A 22577-nucleotide genomic window follows, 5' to 3' on the forward strand; every position below is an offset into this window, starting at 1 on the left:
GAGTGGTTAATCTTACAGTACAGAAACAGAGGACCCTAGGACCATCAAGAGAGAAGAGCACAAATAGGTGAGGGACCTTATCCAGAGAAGCAGCAGCGCCAGACATGGAGGCAGAGATGGGGGCAAGGAGAGGGGGTGCGGCTGAGGACTCCAGATTCATCAACTAAGAAGAGAAAGACTAAGAACTGGTGGCCAGGAGCAGACTTGCAGAATGTGCCCTTTGGAGATGTAAAGTATTATATATGCCTGAGTGGGTTTTTTGTTTGTGTGTTTTTTAAAAAGCTAAAGTGGATAGAGAGAAATATTTTTAACTCATGGTATATGGAGGGGAGAGCTCTGGTAGCGTAGTGGTTACGAATCGGGCTGCGAACCTAAGAGTCAGCAGTTCTAGACTACCAGATGTTCCCCTGGAAAAAGATGAGGCGTTCTGCTCCTGTAAAGATTTATAGCCTCAGAAACCCTGTATAGGGTCGCTATGAGTCAGAACCGACTCCACGGCACATAACAACAACAATAATCAATGTAATGAAACAAGTTATATGAATTGTTGAATGTGAAACTGATGATGTGCCCTGTAAACTTTCATTCAATCCACAATAAAGACCTTAAATTAAAAAATAAAAAAATAAAAAAAATCCACCTTCTTCTTTCCTGGAGCAAAATCTTCTGTGGCCTTCTCAGCCACATCTACAACAATCCTGGTGGTTCCAGTTTTGTTTCCCTCCAGTCTCCCTTGTCAAACTGTCAGTTCTCATTTAGGAGGTCAGATAGGGGCAGTGTGCATGGTCAGATGAGTGATAGTACACGTTTTGCATCATCCTGGGACATACACTTCCTTCTAATTCTTGTACATTTCTGTCGCTTGTCTTGTATATCTCTGATCTCCTCTCTGTTCAGCATGGACAAGAAGCATCACTATTTCCAAGGCCTTAACAATTAGGGATAGTAGGATCTCATCATGCTTTCCATGAATAAAGTGACAATGGATTCCTAGACAACAATTTGTGAGACCCTCACTTTTATAAGGTATTATTATTACTTCCATTTCATAAATGGGGAAATTAAGATCCAAGGTAAACTCAAGCTGAGTCCACTTGGCCACATCCAGTGTCTTCCCAGGACGTTACAGTTATCCATCATAGAAGAAGATCCTCCAGTCAGAAAGATAGAGAAAGATCGTTTGAAAATGCTTTCTCCAAAATTTTTGCCTTTATGCTTCAATCAACTTCCCATTGCCCATTTATTCTGAAATATTTTTCAAACAGAAAACCTAATAGATGTTTATAACTGAAATATATAAAGGAATGCATACATATACATTTTTTTAAAGAACAAAAATGTCAACTATCCTATTGAGCTACATGCATTTCTAAGTTTTATTCTTTTTATCTAGCTGCATCTAAAGGAGAAGCATTCTTTTCTCTTTTCTTTTGACTCTGCTGTTTCCTTTCACTATGTAATATCCCACTTAAGAATCACAGGGTACTAGTCAAGAACATGTTCTTTGAAGCTGGACAAAATTTGACAGCAAATCAATTTAGTCATGTTACTACTTAGTCACATAATCTTGAGCTAGTTAATTTACCTTTCTAATTCTCAGCTTCCCCATCTGTTAAACTGGAGTAAAAATAACAGTTAGAATGATTGAAAGGATTAAATAAAATAACACATGTAAACCACTCAGCATAATATCTGGTATGCAGTAAACATTACCTACTAGCGTTATTATGGGTCTCATTTTTTTGTTCAAAGATAAGCAAGATGCAGTTTCTATCGCAGAAGACTCACAATATAATGGAAAAATGGAAAGAGATTTAAACAAATGCTGGTGAAGGCAGATTCTGGAAAGGGAATAAAGCAGAAAAAGATAGATTTTTCTCCTTCCACTCTCTCTCCCTACTTCTTTTCAAATGGCAGAACTCTTTCATTCTCAGCTTAGTAAAATCCTGACTGATTTCAACCTCAGCATTTCCCCCACTGAGAAACAAAAACTCAGTACATGCAAGTATGCCTAAAGAAATGGTAAGCATATGGGGTAAAAAACCAAAGCAAAAAGAGGAAAAAAAAAAAAAAAATGTCTAACAGATTAGGACTCCAGCTTGGTGTAATGTTGCAATTCACAGCCTTGTCAGTCTGTTTTATAACACCATTGCTCAGATTTGTGACAAAGTCCCAGCCCCGGAATCCTAGAATGAAGAAACTTGGCAAGGGGTAGGTTCATTTCCATTTTCTTCTTTTGAGCATTTTCATTTAGAAGTTTCTTCAGTTGGTATTACTGGAACTGTTGCTGGTTGCCATTGAATTGATTCTGATTTATGGTGACTTCCTGTGGGCAGTGTAGAATTGCTCCATAAAGTTCTCAAGGCTGTGACCTTTCTGAAACAGATTGTTAGGCCTGTTTTCAGAAGCCCTGGGTCTTTTCAAATCTCCAACATTTTGGCTAGTAATTTCAGGTGTTGTTGTTAAGTGCTAGCCAGTTGGTTGCAACTCATCAGGTTTCTGACAAAAACCTAGTGGGTTTGAACTGCTAACCTTGTGGTTCACAGTCCAATGCTGCTAGCCACCTCTAATTATGGGGGAAGGAGACAGGGAACAAAATTATCAATACTCAGTGAAGCAGACATTAAGTTGGCTCCAGATGATGCTCACCCAGCCTTCCCCACATGCCTGCCTTTTTAACATGTTCACTAACATGTAAACACAACTAGCTTACCAGGCATAGCTATTTTCTTTAATTTTCAAATCCTTCTCATATACTCCAGTGTTATCTCAAGTAATTCACAAACATTAACTCATTAAATCCTAATAACAATGTTATAAGATTGATATTTTTATTATTCTCAAGTTAGACATATAAAAACTACATTACAAAGAGATAAAGTAATTTATCCAAGATCACAGAGGCAGTATATGGTGGATCATGGATTTTAAACCCAAGTAAGCTCCAGAATCCATACTTATAACCACTATATTTTGTTATTAGCAGGTTGAGGGACTGCTGGCTTTTCATTTTGTGACCACATACCACTTGTGAAACTGGCACTAGAAATACAGTTGGTAACTGAGAAGAAAACCATGGACCTTTTCAGGGATACCAGACCTATGGACTTTGGAAGAGCAAATGTTCCATATCAAGATTAAACCTAATTCTTGTACACTGGTTTTAAGGATTTAACCTCTCCAGTCTCAATACTGACAGATTTATATACTTAAATTTCTCCTAAATACAAATTCCACTAAGAGTTGTTGTTGTTGTTAAGTGCCATCGAGTTGGTTCCGACCCATAGAGACCCTGTACAGGGTTTCTGAGGGTGTAAATCTTTACGGGAGTAGAAAGCCTCATCTTTCTCCCTCGGAGTGGCTGGTAGTTTCGAACCGCTGACCTTAAGGTTCACAGCCCGATTTGTAACCACTACGTTACCAGAGCTCCACTAAAAATATGTAGTGGTAATTTTCACTCAGCTTATGACTTTTGATTTTAAATTGTAGTCTTAAGGATGTGGTAAGGGCAGGGATCATCAGATATGGACATATGGTTTCTTTTTAAACCAATTTAAATTGGACCTTTATATACATTTTCATTTTTCAAATCTCTTTTCACACTCAATTTTCAAAGCCAAATTCCACTTTAAATCATACTATAAGTGAACAGATGAGATATTGCAGTTTTTTGGTGATTTTGGTTGTTTTGTTTTTTAACATTTGTTAGAGGATTATATATTAGATGCTTTTCTTCTTCTGCCTTCATGGGGTATTATATCTAAAGTTAACTCAGTAATTAAGCATTCAGAGCTATTGTTGCTGTTATTGTTGTTGCTGTGTGCCATCTAGTTGATTCAGACCCATAGACAGGCTGTATATTTATAGGAGCAGACTGTTGGATTATTTCTCCCTCAAACCACCAACCTTTCTATTAGTAGCCAAGTGCTTCACAACCGAGCCAACAAGGCTTCTCGAGACTATTACATAGTGGGAAATATGTCTACTGCTTGGCTAGAACCTAACAGTTAGTAGCTAATCCATACTAGTATGAATGAGTGATCCTAGAGATTTTAAATGAATAAAATTTTGCATGATTTCTAACATTTTTTATTAATCTACTAATTGTAAAATGAGCACTGAACCACATGACCAGCAGTTTAAACTCACGAGCCACTCTTTGGAAATACTTTAAAGGTTGTGAAGGCACATAACAACAGCAACAGGAGGTAATCATGTAAACTAACTAAAATATAATGTGACCAGTTGGGGGAACAATAGAGATGCATGTGCATTATAAAAATTACCACTTGACCATGTTGTTGTTGTTAAGTGCTGAGGAGTTGGTTCTGACTCATAGCAACGGGTATATAGGATTTCGAAGGAGCATCTGGTGAGTTTGAACAACTTATCTTGTGGTTCAAACAAAACTTATGGTTGAGTGCTTATCCTACAGAATGAGGCAACTCCAATTGTTATTTCTGTATTAAAATTGATTAGAATTTTAAAATTATAAAAGTAATTCATGATTTTACAAAAATAAATGGAATAATGCATAGATGTATTAATAAAAAAGGTAATAATCTCCACTGCCTTCTACCTTCAACCTCAGAATTCTGAGGTCAATTGAAAACTAATGGTTTAGTCTGTATACTTCCATATGTAGGGTTTATTGATTTGAAATAATAAAAGGGGGACATTGTTGTTGTTGTTAAGTGCCGTGGAGTCAGTTCCAACTCATAGCTACCCTGAGCAGGGTTTCCGAGGCTGTAAATCTTTATAGGAGCAGAAAGCCTCATCTTTCTCCCACAGAACAGCTGGTAGACCACACATATCACTTGGGAATTTTGCATAATAGTATTGCTATACCACCAGAGGTTCAAGCCAGATTCAGAAGAGGATGTGGAACAAAGGATATAATTGCTGACATCAGATGGATCTTTGGTGAAAGCAGAGAACACCAGAAAGATGTTTACTTCTGCTTTACTGACTAAGCAAAGACCTTTAATTGTGTGGATCATGACAAGCTATGGACAACATTGTGAAGTGTGAATATTCTATAACACTTAATTGTGCTCATGAGGAATCTGTACATGGACCAAGAGGCAGTTGTTCGAACAGAACATGGGAACACTGAATGATTTAAAATTAATAGAGGTGTGCAACAGGCTTGTTTTCTTTTACCTTACTTATATGCTGAGCAAATCATCCAAGAAGCTGGGTTATATGAAGAAAAACTTGGCATTATGATTGGAGGAAGACTCATTAACAATGTGTGATATGCAGACGATACAACCTTGCTTGCTGAAAGTGAAGAAGACTTAAAATATTTACTGATAAAGATCAAAGACAACAACCTTTGGTATGGATTGCATGTCAATGTAAAGAAAACACAAATCCTCACCACTGGACCAACAAAGAACATTCTTATCCATGTATAAAAGAATGAAGTTGTCTAGGACTTCATTATTCTTACATCAACCATCAACATTCATGGAAGCAGAAGTCAAGAAACCAAATGACATATTGCATTAGGATGCATCCCTGGAGGCGCTCAAATAACAATGCCAAGAAAATGGGAAGATTGCTACCTGGCCAACTCATTGGAAGAGATCCATATCTGTGACCATTCCAAAGAAAGGTGGTCCAACACAATTCACAAATCATTTAAAAATATCAATAATCATATACAAGTAAAATTTTTCAGAAGATAAATTCAAAAACTGTTGTAGCAGTACATCAACAGGGAGCTACCAAAATTTTAAGCTGCATTCAGAAGAAAATGTGGAACTAGGGAGATTGTTGGTGATGTCAAATGGATGAAATAGAAGAATTTTACCAACGTCTTCAATCTGAAATTGATCAAACATGCAATCAAGATGTATTGCTCATTATTGGTGATTGGAATGCAAAGGTTGGGAGCAAAGAGGAAGGACGGTAGTTGGAAAATATGGCCTTGGTGATAGAAATGATGCTGGAGAACGCATGACAGAATTCTGCAAAACCAATGACTTGTTTATTTCAAATACCTTCTTTAGACAGCACAACAGATGACTATACACATGGACCTCACCAGATGGAATACATAGGAATCAAATTGACTACCTCTGTGGAAAGAGAAGATGGAAAAGCTCCATATTATTAGTGAAAACAAGACCAGGGGCAGACTGTGGAACAGACCATCAATTACTCTTATGCAAATTCAAACTGAAACTGAAGAAATTGAAAACAAGTCCACAAGAGCCAAATTATGACCTGGAATTTATCCCACCTGAATTAGAGATCATCTGAAGAACAGATTCAATACATTAAACACTAAAGACCGAAAACCAGAAGAGTTGTGGGATGACATCAAAGCATCATACATGTAGAGAGCAAAAAGTCATTAAGAAGACAAGAAAGGAAAAGATCAAAATGGATGTCAGAAGAGACTCTGAAACTTGCTCTCAAGGGAAGAGATGCTAAAGCAAATGGAAGAAATGAGGAGGTCCAAGAGCTGAATAGAAAATTTCAAAGATCAGTTCGAGAAGATAAAGCCAAATTTTACAAAAAATATACAAAGAGTTGGAATCAGAAAACCAAAAAAGAGGAAAACATGGTCAGCATTTCTCAAGCTGGAGGAACTGAAGAAAAAATTCAAGCCTCGACTTTTGTTATTGAAAGATTCTCTGGGCAAATTATTGAATTATGCAGAATGCATCAAGAAAAGATGGAAGGAATACACAGAGACATTTTAGCAAAAGGAAATGGTTAATGTTCAACCATTTCAAGAGGTAGCATATGGTCAAGAGCCAATGATACTCAGGGAGGAAGTCCAAAGTGCATTCAAGGAATTGGCAAAGAACAAGGCTCCAGAAATTGATGGAATCAAAATTGAAATCTTTCAAGAAAGTGAGGTGGCACAAAAGGCACTCACTCATCTCTGCCAAGAAATTTGGAAGACAACTATCTGGCCAACTGATTGGAAGAGATCCATATCTGTGCCCATTCCAAAGAGAGGTGACCCAACGGAATGCCAGAATCATCGGACAATCTCTTTGATATTTTAAGTGAGTAAATTTTTGTTAAAGGAAATACAGAAAATGGCTACAATCATACATTGACAGAGAACTTCCAGCGGTTCAAGCTGGATTCAGAAGAAGCCATGGAACAAGAGATATCATTGCTGATGTCCGATGGATCTTGGCTAAAAGGAGAGAATATCAGAAAGATGTTTACCTATGCTTTATTGACAACTCAAAGGCTTTCGATTGTGTGGATCATGACAAGCTATGGACAACATTGAGAAGTATGAGTATTCCGGAACACTTAATCGTACTCATGAAGAATCTGTACCTGGACCACGAGGCAGTTGTTCGAACAGAGCATGGGAACACTGAATGTTTTACAATTAAGAAAGCTGTGTGACAAGGTTGTGTTCTTTCACCATACTTATTCAACCTGTATGCTGAGCAAATAATAAGAGAAGCTGGGTTCTATGAAGAAAAACGTGGCATCAGGCTTGGAGGAAGACTCATTAACAACCTGCGATATGCAGATGATACAACCTTGCTTGCTGAAAGGGAAGAGGACTTGAAACATTTACTGACGAAGATCAAAGAACACAGCTTTTGGTATGGATTACATCTCAATGTCAAGAAAACAAAAATCCTCACCACTGGACCAATAAACAATATTCTTATCAATGGCGAAAAGACTGAAGTTGTCAAGGACTTCATTCTTCTTGGATCAACTATCAACACTCACAGAAGCAGCAGTCAAGAGATCAGGTAATGTATTGCATTAGGCAAATCTGCTGAACAGGAACTTTTTAAAGTGTTGAAGAGCAAAGATGTCAGCTTGAGGACTAAGGTGCGCCTGACCCAAGCCATGGTATTTTCAATAACCTCATATGCATGTGAAAGCTGGACAGTGAACAAGGAAGATCGTAGAATAATTGATGCCTTTGAATTATGGTGTTTGAGGAGAATACTAAAAGTGCCATGGGCTGCCAAAAGAACCAATAGGTCTGTTTTGGAAGAAGTGCAGCCAGAGTGCTCTTTAGAGGCCAAGATGGCCAAACTTCGTCTCTCATACTTTGGACATATTGTCAGGAGGAAACAGTGGTTGGAGAAGGATATCATGCTTGGTAAGATGGAGAGTCGGAGAAAAAGAGGAAGACCCCCAATGAGATGAATTGGCCAGGTAGCAGTATTGTTGGACTCAAGTGTAGGAGCGCTAGTGAGTTGGCCTAGGATCGGACATTGTTTCGTTCTGCTGTGCATGGGGTCACTATGAGTCATTCCAACTTGATGGCACCTAACAACAACAATAATGGAGCATGGTGTAATCATTACAATGATTTGCTGAATGTAAAAATGGTGATCTGCCATGTAAGCTTTCACTCACTCAATACATAATAACATCTTAAAAAAACAAACAAACAAAAAAAATCAGTGAAGTCACCTAATACAAAACAAACTAACAAAGATGAATCATAATATTAATTCCTGATCAAATATATTTTAAGGCAAAACCCAGCATGAGAGACAAAGAAGTACATTATTATCAAAGGGTCAAATGAACAAGAAGATATAACCATAATAAATATCTGTGCTTCCAATGAAAGAGACTCAAAATATATAAATCCAGCTCTAATTGAACTCAAGTAAGAAACACACAACTCTACAATAATAGTAGATATTTACACACCACTTTTGATGAAGGACCAAAGAACTAGAAAACAACTCAACTAAGACAAAGAAGAAATAAACAGCCCAATCAACCAACTTGACCTCATGAATTTATACAGAGCACTCAACGCAACAACATAACAATACATATGCTTTTTCAGTGCACATGGAACATTCTCCAAAGTAAACCATATGTTAGGCCATGAAGAAAGCCCCAATAAATTTTAAAAAAAAACAAAACATTAAAATAATGCAAAGCCTCTTTTAGATCATAATGCCATAAGAATGGAAATCAACAAGTACATTGACAGGGAACTGACAGAGATTCAATCCAGAATCAGATGAGAACATGGAAGGAGAGATATCATTACTGATAAAAGATGAATCTTGTCAACAGTCTTGGAAGTGGTAGTCAAGAAATCAAAGGACGTATTGCATTAGGCAAATCTGCTTCACAAGACCTTTTTAAAGTATTGAAGAGCAAAGATGTCAGCTTGAAGATTAAGATAGGCCTGACCCAAGCCATGGTATTTTCAATAACGTCAAGCCGGATTCAGAATAGGCCATGGAACAAGGGATATCATTACTGATGTCTGATGGATATTGGCTGAAAGCAGAGAATATCAGAAAGATGTTTACCTATGCTTTATTGACTACACAAAGGCTTCCAATTGTGTAGATCATTAAAAGCTATGGACAACATTGCAAAGTATTAGTATTCCAGAACACTTAATTGTGTTTATGAGTAATCATGGACCAAAAATATGCATGCAAAATCTGGACAGTGAATAAGGAAGACTGTTGAAGAATTGATGCTTTTGAGTATGGTGTTGGAGGAGAATATTGAAAGTGCCGTGGGCTGCTAAAAGAACAAACAGATCTGTGTTGGAAGAAGTGCAGCCAGAGTGCTCCTTGGAGGCCAGGATGGCCAAAATTCATCCCTCACACTTCAGACATATTGTCAGTAGGGACCGGTCACTGGAGAAAGATATCATGTTTGGTAGGATAGAGGGTCAGAGAAAAAGAGGAAAACCCCCAACGAGATGGATTCGCAAAGTGGTAATGGGCTCAATTGTGGCAACAATAGTGAGGTTGGCCCAAGATTGGGCAGTGTTTCATTCTGCTGTGTATAAGGTCGCTATGAGTTGGTACTGACTTGATGTCTCCTAACAACAACATGTACCATCAGTTAACGGTATTTCCCTCTATTCATTTTAGCTTTTTTAAAAACACTTAGGCATATATAAAAATTTATAATAATTTCACTACCAAAGGGCACATTCTGCGAATCTGCCTGCTGGCCGCAAGCTCTCAGTTGCTTTTCTTCCTTGAATCTAGAGTCCTCAGCTGCTACCTATCTCCATGTCCCCATCTCTGCCGCCATCTCTGGTGTCACTTCTTCTCTAGATTAGGTCCAACATTCAGCTTTTGCTTTTCTTCCTTGAAAGCTCTAGGGTCCCCTGTTTTTGTACTGTATGATTAACTACTCCCCCATTTTTGTTACAAAGCTTCTAACTTTACAATTGTGACAGTCGCAATTAGTCATGATAACAATTACTCATTATGAATTATAAGAATTTTATGCCTTTAACTAGAACCATCGAGAAAAGATGAAAATTATTCAGTGGAGACTCTATCTTCCCCCATACACCCTTAGACTAAACTACATTTTGAAACCTTGAAAGCCAATCATGTTATGCCTTATTGCCCCTCATTTTAGGTAGCCAATGTCTAATTTGCCCATCCCTGTCTACCCTGCATGCAGAGGGGATAGCATTGATAATTGATGTGAAGACTCCTTCCTTTTCTGTTGGTATTTTGAGCTACTATCTCCTTGAATATAGGTCAAGTTATTCAAATTGTAGCAATTTACCCTCATTTCCTTTAACAAAAATTGTTTTCTATTTTTATCTTTCTCTAGTCAATTTCTGGAGTTCTGGTAACATAGTGGTTAAGAATCGGGCTGCGAACCTCAAGGTGAACAGTTCGAAACTAAAAGCTGTTCTTCAAGAGAAAGATGAGGCTTTCTGTTCCCGTAAAGATTACAACCCCAGAAACCCCATACAGGGTCACTGTGAGTCAGAAACAACTCCAGGGCACATAACCACCAAGTCAAATTCTGATTATCAAGCCATAGAGGCTAGGTCAAATAGTTACTATCTACAAGTTTGGGTGTTCTTGTGTATCTCCCCTCACTTCATATCAGCTGGATGCTTCACTCTCAGCTCTAGCCCTCTGTGGCTATGTCCTTGTCTATGGGCTCAGATGTCACCAGGTCTCACCACACTTTGGACTAACCAGCCCTTCCTCTTCTCTTTCCAATGGGACAATGGGAGTCTATTGAATGTGGTTCAACTCAGCCCATTTCTTCATTGCTGCCTTTCTGCCTCTTCCACTCACCAGCAGACCAATGTGGTTGTCAGCAAGCTTACATGACTGCTCATGTGCTTCCTTTGCATTTCAGTCTTAGAGGGGAGTTTATCCTAAAGGGACTTGATTGCTTGCCTTGATGGCTTCCCAGTGAACAACTTGCTTATTCTTGTAGTAGCCAATCATACTACCATTTTTACTTTGATCTTTCTTTGAAGATGTATCTTCTGTCACTCTAGCTGTTCCAGGTGGCTCTATTTGTCCTTTCTAGTGGAAATGTCCCACCTCAGAAGGTTCTGGATGGGGCTTAGGATTCCACCTAAGGTCCTATACACTGCAAAGGCTCTGTAAGAGTCCTATTTCACCTATTTCTGAAAGTTTCAGCACCTCTTTTAGGTATTCCAATCAGTTTTAGGCTGAAGATGGGCTTACAAACTTTCTATAATCATGTTTCCTGGCATTCCTTTCTATCCCACTCAAGTGTCTATTTTACAATAGTAGGCAAGAGAAACCAATATTTATAAGATAGTCAAGCATCTTAGTACTATTTCTCCTCTTCAGACTATGTCTCGATCCCTTTATCACAGAGCCCAGTTGTTTCAAGGTTGAGTATGCATCCCTATTTACCTCTATCCCGTTTAGCCCATGCAAACCAGTCTCAGTGTTCCCCTATCTACCTTGTTCTTCCACCCTTGCCCTTCTTGTGTATTGCCTTTCTCAACACCTGAACTATGATGTGTCTGCCCCCTATCCTGTGCTTTACCGTCACCTTCCTCCACCTCCCCCAAACTCCCCCACCCCATCCCCACCAGTAATCACCAAAGAATTTTTTTTTTTAAATCCCTTTTAGTATGGGTATCTTTTCTTAAACTTTTACAATAATAGTCTTATGCAGTATTTGTCTTTTTGTGACTGACTAATTTTACTCAGTATAATGTCCTCAAGGTTCATCCATGTTAGGAAGTGGCTTCCAGCTTCCTTGTTCTTCTTCAAGGTAGCATAATAGTCCAGTGTGTGTATGTACCAAAGTTTGTTTATCAGTTCTTCCACTGATGGACATTTAGACTGTCTCCATCTTTTAGGTATTGTAAATAGTGCTGCTATGAACATTGGTGTGCATGGGTGTTATGGCTTGTATTTATTATGGATATATACCAAGTATAGGAATTGTTGGATCATGTGGTATTTCTATTTCCAACTTTCTTAGGAAGTGCCATACTGTTTTTCAGAGTGGTTGGATCATTTTGCATTCCCACCAGCAATGTAGGAGCGTCCCAGTCTCTCTGCATCCTTGCCAGCATTTATTGTTCTCTGCATTTTTGAACTTTGCTGTTATTGCTGGTGTGAGATTATATCTCATTGTTGTTTTGATTTGCATCTCTCTAATGGCTAATGATCATAACAATAATTGTTTTTTTAAAATAAATAAATAAAACAAAAAGAAGAATGCTCCTTAGAAATCATGATGTTGAGACTCATATTACGGATATGTTATCAGAAGAGATCAGTCCCTGGAGAAGGACATCATGCTTGGTAGAATGGAAGTTCAGAGAAAAGGAGGAAGACCTCCGACAACATGGATTGGCACATTGACAACATGGATAAGCAGCAGCAATGGGCTCAAGCAGAGAAACAATTCTGAGGATGGCACATGACTGGCCAATGTTTTTTTCTGTTGTGCATAAAGTTCTAAGATTTGGAGCCAACCTGACGGCACCTAACAACACTACATTATGAGCCAGGTTCTTAACATACATGTTTTCTAATTTTTAAAATAATCTCCAAGGAATATATATCATCAGTATGTATTTGATGGATTCCTGGTGTGGTGCTGCGGGTTAATGTGCTGGATTGCAAGGTCACTTTGAACTGCAAGGTCAGCGGTTCAAACTCACCAGCCACTCCTTGGTAGCCCTATTCAGGGTCTCTATTGTTATTATAGGATTTAGATACAGTTGAGGAAATGGAGGTACTTAAAGCTATTTGGGAACATTTACACAAGAAATGAATTGCAGAGCTTAAATTTGCACCTATGTTTATCTTCCTCTGAAACCATGTTCTTACCACTAAAATGTGTAACTTTCCCTTGACTGAAGAAAAAGTTCAAAATGTCAATGGATTTTGTGTTGCTATGCAACTGTTTGCTAAGAATATACCAAACCACTTATATATAATTTTTGTAGCTATATCAGCACAGAAGTTATGGGATTCTAAACAAGAATTTAAGATAAGACAATGGTAGAACTTTCAAATATTCAGAACTTAATTCTATCTTTCCTTTATTGGCCAAAGATAATTAACACTCCATCCCATCTATGGTTAGCATTTTATATCCCTCTGTGGCCCCTAAAATGAACAGATCTTTTCTTTGAATACTAATTACAACTTCAATCAACAAATTTCAGAGAGTTCTTCCTACTAGTTCAAGGTGCAAGAAGTTGGGCTGATTCATGAAACATTCAATCATAGTTTTTACCACAGGGCATGATACATGTCAATTTAGGTAAGGTAAAGGAGTCAGAGAGTTGTAAAATCTCATTTGGCAGATTGGCAATAAATAGCCCTTCAAAATGCTTTGCATGCAATCACCATTATCTTAAATTCTGGAAACAAGGAGTGAATGACAGAGATGCTTTCCCCATTATTTTTATTATCTCCATAGAAGCAATTTGTGCTGGATTGTCATTTTATAAGATGATGTATTGCAAATACTTCTAGCCAGTGCTATTATTCCTCCATTATGCAATGGCAGCTGACCTCTGCTCATATGGCATTCTTTCGACACATTTTTTTCTACCACATTACCACAGGTTCATGAAGATATACCTTTAGCCTCTCTGATTGTTTGGGTATATTCAGTTCATTCATCCTAGAAAATATTTTTATCTCCTCTCTCCAGTTGTTACTATCAGTTTCTTAAAAAACAAAAACAAAAAAATACAACAGATGTCTATTGCTGTCAAGTCAATTCTGATTCAAGTAATCTTATAGAACATAGTAGAGTGTCCCATGGGATTTAAAAGGCTGTGATCTTTAGGGAAGCAGAATGCCATGTCTTTATTCTATAGAGTAGCTTGTGGGTTTGAACCTTTGACCTTTGATTAGCAGTCAAGTGCTTAATCATATCACCACTAGAAATATCAGTTAATAGTTTTAACTAGAAATTCGCAACCTTGGTTTTACAAAGCAAATATAAATAATAGGGCATGTCCTGTAAAAATCCTGTAAATGACAGAAACTAGTGGTTGAGCACTTCTTCATTGTAAATTCATGCTATGCATTATTCCAGTCTTTTTGACACAGTAGTGAACTGTACAGAAAAAAAAATATTTTCTGCCATGTGGCTTATATTATACAGGGAAATAAATGTAAACATGACTCCCAGCTCTCTCATTTACAAGGTATGTGACTACATTGTGCAAACTCTCATTTTATTCATCTGGTAGTCATTACATATTTAAAGCAAATAACACGCACTTTATACATTTGTTTTCCATCTGATCTCTTCTACTAGGAAATGTTATCGTAAGTGCCACCATCCCAATTTTTGTGTACATATCACTGTACGTGTACACCTAAGATAGTTATAAATTTAAAAAGAAGTAATATAGGTTAAGTATTTTAATACACATCTATCAGTTTGTCATACTGTGGTAGCTTGTGTGCTGCTATAATGCTGAAAGTTATACCACTGGTGTTTCAAATACTAGCAAGGTCACTCTTGTTAGACAGGTTTCAGTGGAGCTTACAGACTAAGAAAGACTAGAAAGGAAGAGAGGTAGACTAAAAACTGAAAGATTATTGCTGTTGTTGTTTTAGTTATGTGCCACCAAGTTGGTTCCAATCCATAGTGACCCTTCACAAGGTTTCAACAGTGCAGCAGGTGCCAGGTTTGATGCAGATAGCTCCCAACTTACTTGATACTGTTCACAATTGTGCAACTCACCACCCTGAGACCAACCACTTGGAGAACAGATTTTCTGGAGGTATATGTGGGTTGCGGCTGGCCATGCCATTGGTCATCAGGAGAATATAGGGAACAAGAAAAAATTTGCACCTTCATATCCATGAGTCACTGGTATGACTTCATAAAGCCACAAATCCATTGTTATGTCTGTAAATCCATTTATAAAAGTTTAAGATGATCAATCAGCACAGTAGACCAGACTGTTGTCTTTTTGTTGTGTTTGTTCAGTTTCCTCTCCGAGTAAGCATTCAATATACTTCTCTATCTCGTTGCATGAAACTAAGGGTTCCAGGACTATCACCTGCATTGATTTCATTTGGCTTACCATATCTTTGTAGCACAGGCTCTACGTAGCACTTCTGCCTAATCTGCCATCTTGCCTCTTATTCTATATGATGTTCTTGATGCCGTCCTACATCTCTGGTCTTTAGACATTAGTCTATAATTCATCAAATCTGTTCTTGATATGGTCTCTAAATTGATGTGGGGCAGTTATTGTTGTTGTTGAGTGCCACTGAGTCAGTTCCAACCCATAGCAACATGTATAGGGTTTCCAAGGAGCGGCTGGTGAGTTTGAATAACCAATCTTGCAGTTCAAACCAACTTTTCAGTCCAGCGCATTAACCCACAGTGCCACACCAGGACTCCATGTGGGGCATACTCAAGGTTATATTTTGTTTTTCTTGTACTTGTTTTCAGTTTCAGTCTGAACTTGCATGTGAGCAATTGTTGATTCCACTGTCAACTCCTGGCTTTGTTTTGACTGATGATAAAGAGTATCTTCATTGTTTTTTCCCACCTATGTAGTCAATTTGATTCCTTTGCATTCCATCTGGCAAGGTTCATGTGTATAGTCCCTGTTCTGTTGTTGAAAATTGTATTGTATTTGGGTCCCCAGAACAGACTTACACCTAGGCTTATAAGTACTCCATCTAGGGCTGTTAGTGCTACTATGTTACACCTTGAACACCTACCACATGAGGTCCTTGACTGACAGGAGACTCCAAAGTTCTTTCCTCTCTGGGTCTGGCACCTAATGTGGTTTTCCCCTTTCATTGCTTTTTGTTTTTCTATTCTTTCTTACTCTTAATCTTCCTTTGTTTTTTATCCTTTTTATCACCACTTTAATTTTTTATACTTTTTTTTAACCTTTCTTTGTTTTTCTCTTGATTTTTCTTAACAACTCTCTAACCTCTTTCTCTTTTACTCATTCTTCTTTCTCCCTAACTGTGTTTAGATACTTTTCTTTTAATTTTCTCCCATATTTTTCTCTTCAATGGTTTTTATTCCTCTTTTCTCTTTTTCATTTTTGTTTTCTTTTTCCAGCTATTACCTGTTTATCTTGTTTTGCTATTTTGCTTTTTCACTATTGCTTGGTTCTTTGTGTTTTTGTTAGTTTTTATGCTTTATTTTTTTCTCTCTTATGTGTATGTTTTCTTTTCTTACCTCATCTGAAAGAGGACAACAACTGTGCCCATATAGTCCAGCCACAACCACACCCTCTTTAGCCCTTTCCACTGGTCCAATGTCAATACCAGCTGCTGCATACCTGATCAATAACAGTGTGGCAGTGGTAGTGAGGTTGGCCCAGGATCGGACATTGTTTCATTCTGTTGTGCATGGGGTCGCTATGAGTCAGTTCCAACTCGATGGCACCTGACAACAACAGCAGCAAGAGTTTCCAAGGAGTAGCTGATGAACTTGAACCACCAACCTTGCAGTTCAAATGATCCTTGCTGTCCAGTGCATTAACCCACAGCACCATGCCAGGACTCTGTAGTGCTATAAAATTAGAAATCAACAACAGGAAAATCAAGGGGAAAAAAATACATGCAAATTGAATAACACCCTGATAAAAGCTACTGGACAATCCAAGAAATAAACAACAAAATTTAATAATTCTTTGTACCAAATAAAAATGGAAATACAACATACCAAAAATCTTTGGGACACAGCAAAAGCAATGCTTAAAGGGCAATACTGAGCAATAAATGCACACATCCAAAAACAAGAAAGAAACAAATCAACACATTAACACATCTCCCAACAATGAGCAAAAGAACAGCAAAATAAACCTACTGCTATCAGAAGAAAATAAATAATAAACATTGTTGGTGTTGTTAAATGTTATTGAGTCAGTTTTGGTTCCTAGTGACCCTGAGCAGAAAAAAAATGAAGAGAAAAGTGAAAAACAATAGAAAGAATCAACAAGACAAGAAGTTGTTTCTTTGAAAGGATTAATAAAATCAACAAACCACTGGCAAATCTAACTTAAAAGAAAAAAAAAAAGGAAAATTCAAATACCACACATAAAAAATGATATTGATGCCTAAACAGATCCAATAGAAATAAAAAGGATTATAACAGAAGACAAAACATGTACTCCAAAAAATTTTGAAAATCAAGAAAAATTGGACACATTTTTAGGAAAAAACAACCTGCCTGAACAAACACAGAATAAAATAAAAAACTTGAAAGACCTATAACAGAAGAAATTGATCAGGTCATTAAAAAGCTCTCCCTTAAAAAATGTTCAGGCCCACTGGGTGAATTCTATCAAACATTCAGAGAAGAGCTGATATCACTTCTATTCATACATTCAAGAATGTAGAAAAGAAGGAAAACTCCTGAATACATTTTATGAAGTTAGCATGACTCTCACAACAAATCCAGATAAAGATAACACTAAAAAAGAAAATTATAGACCAATATTCTTCATGAACATACATGCAAAAATTCACAAAACTCAAAATGAGAAGAAACAGCTGCAAACATCTATTAATAACCAGAACATGAAATGTATGAAGTATTAGTCTAGGAAAATTGGAAGTTGTCAAAAATAGAATGGAATGCATAAAGTGACTGTGTAAAGTGACTCCTAGGCATTAGTGAGTTGAAATGGTCAGGTATTGGTCTTTTTAAATCTGAAAATCATATGGATTTCTATGTTAGGAATTACAAATTTAAGAGGAATGGCAAAGATTCATCATTACAAAGAACATTTCAAGTTATATCTTGAAGTACAATTCCGTCTGTGAAAGGATAACATCAATACATCTATATGATGACCAGTTAATACCACTATTACTCAAAATTATTCACCAACCACTAAAACCAATGATGGTGAAATACAACAATATTAGCCTCCATGACTCTGAGACCAAAAAAAACTAGATTGTAGCTTGCTATCACTACCAACATCTCTGAAAGGGGTCATGTTAGAAGATCTCTGAGAAAGTGGAAGACAATATGGAAGAAAACTCAAAATTGCATTTAAAAAAATAATAATAATACAAGGTGTGTTACTGGTTAGAAAGAGACTGGGGAAACCTGAAACTATGGCTCTTGGTCATCCTTCAAGTATGGACTGGAATTCACCTTTGTGGCCTAATTTTCAGCCAAGGAGTAGATAGGCATATAGGGGGTACAACAACACTAGTAAGACATGCTCACCTTGGAATTGTCAACTATTCAAAATCAAAAGGGCAATTTTTACCTAGTAATAAAGTTGTGAAGGGATAAGAAGGAGGGTGAAATGGAAGTAAGAACCACAGAATGAAAGTAGGATAACTGTTGCATGGAGGAATTGCAGCCATTGTAATGAAACAAATAGTGTGATTTGCTGAATATAAAACTGATGCTCTTCTCTGTAAACCTTCACTAAAGTCACAATAAAAATTTCAAAAAGAAATCACGCATGGAGAAATCAAAAGATCTTTAAAATGGGGTAGGGGGCAATAAAAGAACAAAGTGGATGTCAAAAGACACTCTAAAACTTGTATTTAGACATACAGTAGTTAAGAAAATGGAAGAATTGATGAAGTAAAAAAGCAGAACAAAAAATTTCAAGATACAGCTAGATAACATAAATTAAAATATTATAAAGAAATGTGCAAAACATGGTATTAGAATGTTGAAAGGGAAGAACAACTTAGCATTTCTCAGGCTTAAAGAACTGTGAAAAAAATTTAAATCTTGACTTGCAATATGAAAAAGTTATAGAAACCAAATGGAGCCTTGATGGCATAGTTGGTTATGCATTGTCTGTTAACCACAGAGTTGGTGGTTTGAATCCATGAGTCATTCTGAGGACAGAAGTGAGGCTTTCGGTTCCTATAAACATTACAGGGTCTCGATTAGAATAACACACCTAGAGTCCCAGTGTTACACTACAGGTTAATGTGCTGGACTGCAAACTCAATTTAAACTGCAAGGTTAGTGGTTCAGGCTCACCAGCCACTTCTTGGAAACCCTATACAGGATCACTATGGGTCAGAACTGATTCAATGGCACTTAATAACAACAACAATAACATGAAAATCACATATGGGCAAAATGGTGAATTAGGAAGGAAGCATACAAAGAAGATGGAAGGATTACACAGAGTCACTGTACCAAAAATAATTGGTTGATATTCATCCATTCCAGGAAGCAGAATATGATCAACAACTAATGTTTTTGAAGGAAGAAGTCCAAGGTGTACTGAAAACATTAGCAAAAAACAAGGATCCTGGAATTACTGATGTCAGATAGATCTTGGCTGAAAGCAGAGACTATCAGAAAGAAGTTTATTCATGTTTTATTGACTACTCAAAACACAGATATGTGGATCACAGCAAACTATGGATAGCATTGCAAAGAATGGGTATTCCAGAATGTCTCATTGTACTCATGGGTTACTTGTACATAGGCCAAGAGGTCATTCTAGAGCAAAGGTGTTATTTTGAGAACTTAGATGTGCCTGCCTCAAGCCCTGGCATTTTCAATAGCTTTATATGCATGTGAAAGTTGGACAGTGAATGAGAAATGCCACAGAAGAAAGGATCCACTATAATGATGATGTTAGCAAAGAATACCTAAACAACACACAAATTTGCCTTGGAGTAAATACAGCTAGAATATTCCTCAGAAGGTAGAATGGTGAGACTTTGCCTTTCCTTATTTAGACATGTTTCCAGGAGGGTCTCGGCCTTGGAGAAGGACATCATGCTTTGTAAAGTGGAGTGTCAACGAAAAAGAGGAAGACCCTCAACAAAATGGATTAGCACAGTGGATGCAACAACAGGCTCATAAGTAACAATTTAAGGATGATGCTGAACTGAGCAGTGTTTTATTCTGTTGTGAATAGGGCTGCTATGAGTAGGAACTGACTAGAATGCACTTAACAACAATAGCAACAATAATATTAATGATCTTGTTCAATAATTTCTGCTGGGTAACCTCTGTTTGGAATGGACATACATATGGGTCTCTTCTCTTCACTTGTTCCAATAGCAGTTATCTATATTTCTTGACATAGACAAGTAAGCATTTCTAGCACTGCAAATGCTTGTTGAAACATCTCAATTGGTATTCCAACAATTCCTGGAGCCTTGTGTTTCAGCAGTGTCTTCAGGTAGCTTTGATTTCTTCCTTTAATATAACCAGTTCTTGGCTGTATGTTACCTCCTGAAATAATGCAAGGCCTAGCACATCATAAGCTTTCAATACAAATGGGAATGATTCCCTCCTCTTAAGACATTTCTTTTCATTCTGCTTTTAGTGATATTATACACACCATTTTAAAAATGCACTTCTATGCATTCAACCCAATTTTCCTATTGTCCTCATTCTGATTCTGTTTTATTCTTTGTATTACAACTGGCAAAATTGGAATGATATTTCCTTATCCCAATATTATCTGTACTTGACCACACTATATTTTCTATACTTCATCAAAGCCTGATTAACTATAAATGAACAAGAGACATCACCCCAAATCCAACTTGTTCAACTCAAAATTACATTCTGTCTGCATATAAAGTAGGTCCCGTAAGAGAAGGATTCTGGGTGATTCATGGGGACTGGATTGTCAACAAGATTATAAGACTCTTGTAAACAAGCAAACAGTTATATACATTGAAAGGCAAGATGTTAGGAAATAAGTAAGCTCAAAAATATTGACACTTGAGGACTTCTGGTTTGGGGGCGGGTGAAGCAGAGACAAGTAGTAAAGTATCCTTGGAGGAGGCATGGAAAAAACAGAGAAGGAGATTTCCTGGAGCAGTGTCAGAGTTTTGGATCTTGTATAAGGTGCCAGACACCAGTTCCCTGTGTCCACCTGTGGAGAAATCTGAATATGGAAGCAAAGATACAGCAATTTCTGAATCGATTGGGAAAATCAATTCCCCACAGGCCCATTGGCCTGGGCTGAGATCAGACGGCAGGGCCACAGCCAAGCAGATACAATGATATAGCACTGAAAGCCATGGAGCTGCATCTGGAAAAAATGTGTGACAGATTTTTCATTTTTTTATTTTCACTTCTCTTCCCAGTCACACCCTCACTGCCCAGCCCAGACACCTTCAGGTGGGTGGGAGTGCACCACCAAAAGGGTCAAGCATTGTCCACACAGTTTTCCTATAGCACAGACAGGAAGTTCCTGGGAGCCCCATTGATCCTGCAGGCTAATTCTTATGATGTCTGACTCTGGGACCCAGCAGTAAAGTTGACCTGGGTGGGACCCTTTATCCCTGCTAGCACAGCAAAGGCTACTGGACAGTTGGGTGCATTTTATTTTTGTTTTTGAGTGGTGGTTTTTGTCTCTGCTTTTATATTTTTTCTGTTTTGGATCCTTTTCATCACTTTTTTCCTGGGGGTGGGAGCTTTCTCATCTTACCTTACCCAAGAAGAGGCAGAAATTGTGCTTAAATAGCCAAGTTACAAGTATACCCCATAATACCACACCATCTGAACAGGATCTAATACCAGCTGGTAGGTATTACACATGAAAATGGAAGCCTATCTCCAGATCACATCCACCAGGAGACATACAGTAATCTTACCAACACTGCAACATACATTCTTTTAAGCATTACAAATCCACCTAATTACTGAAAATGTCCAAGAAGAAACAACATAAGATCTCAGTACATATCCAAAGACAGAAAAGAGTAACTGAGACAAATGGGCTGGAGGCAGACACAGACTTCCGAGTAGAAGAAGAGTAGGTTTGGTTTTGCCTGAGAAGGAATTCAGAAGAATGATATGGAAACAAATTCAGATGCTCCACAAAGGGGTCAACAAAAATAAGGAAGAAGTCAGGAAAGTGCTACAGGATTAGTTAAACAAGATAGTTATAGCATTGGAAATGATTCAAAACCCGCAAAAAGAGGTCCAGATGATTAATGATAAAATATCAGAAATGGATAATACACTGAAAGGGCAAAGGAGTAGAACTGACAAGAAGGAAGCCAGAACCAGTGAGCTGTAATGCAAATCTCTCAATACTGCTAAGAGAGATGAGAAAGCAGAAAAAAGGAAAAAAAAATCTGAAGAGAGTCTAATATTCATGCTGGATAACATTAAGAGGAATAACTCATGAATTATTGGCAACAGGAACAGAAGGAATAACAGAAGTCCAGAGAGGAGATAGTTGAGGAACTACTGGATGAAAATTTCCCCAACATCTTGAAGAATGAGAAGATAAATATTTAAGAAACTGAGCAAACCCCAGGAAGGATATATCTCAAAAGAAAATCACCAAGACATATCATAATCAAGCTCTCCAAAATCAAAGAAAGGAAGGAATCCTAAAAGCAGCCAGGGAA

Source organism: Chrysochloris asiatica, unplaced genomic scaffold (assembly GCF_000296735.1).
Source record: "Chrysochloris asiatica unplaced genomic scaffold, ChrAsi1.0 scaffold00174, whole genome shotgun sequence".
NCBI classification, from domain to species: Eukaryota; Metazoa; Chordata; class Mammalia; order Afrosoricida; family Chrysochloridae; genus Chrysochloris; species Chrysochloris asiatica.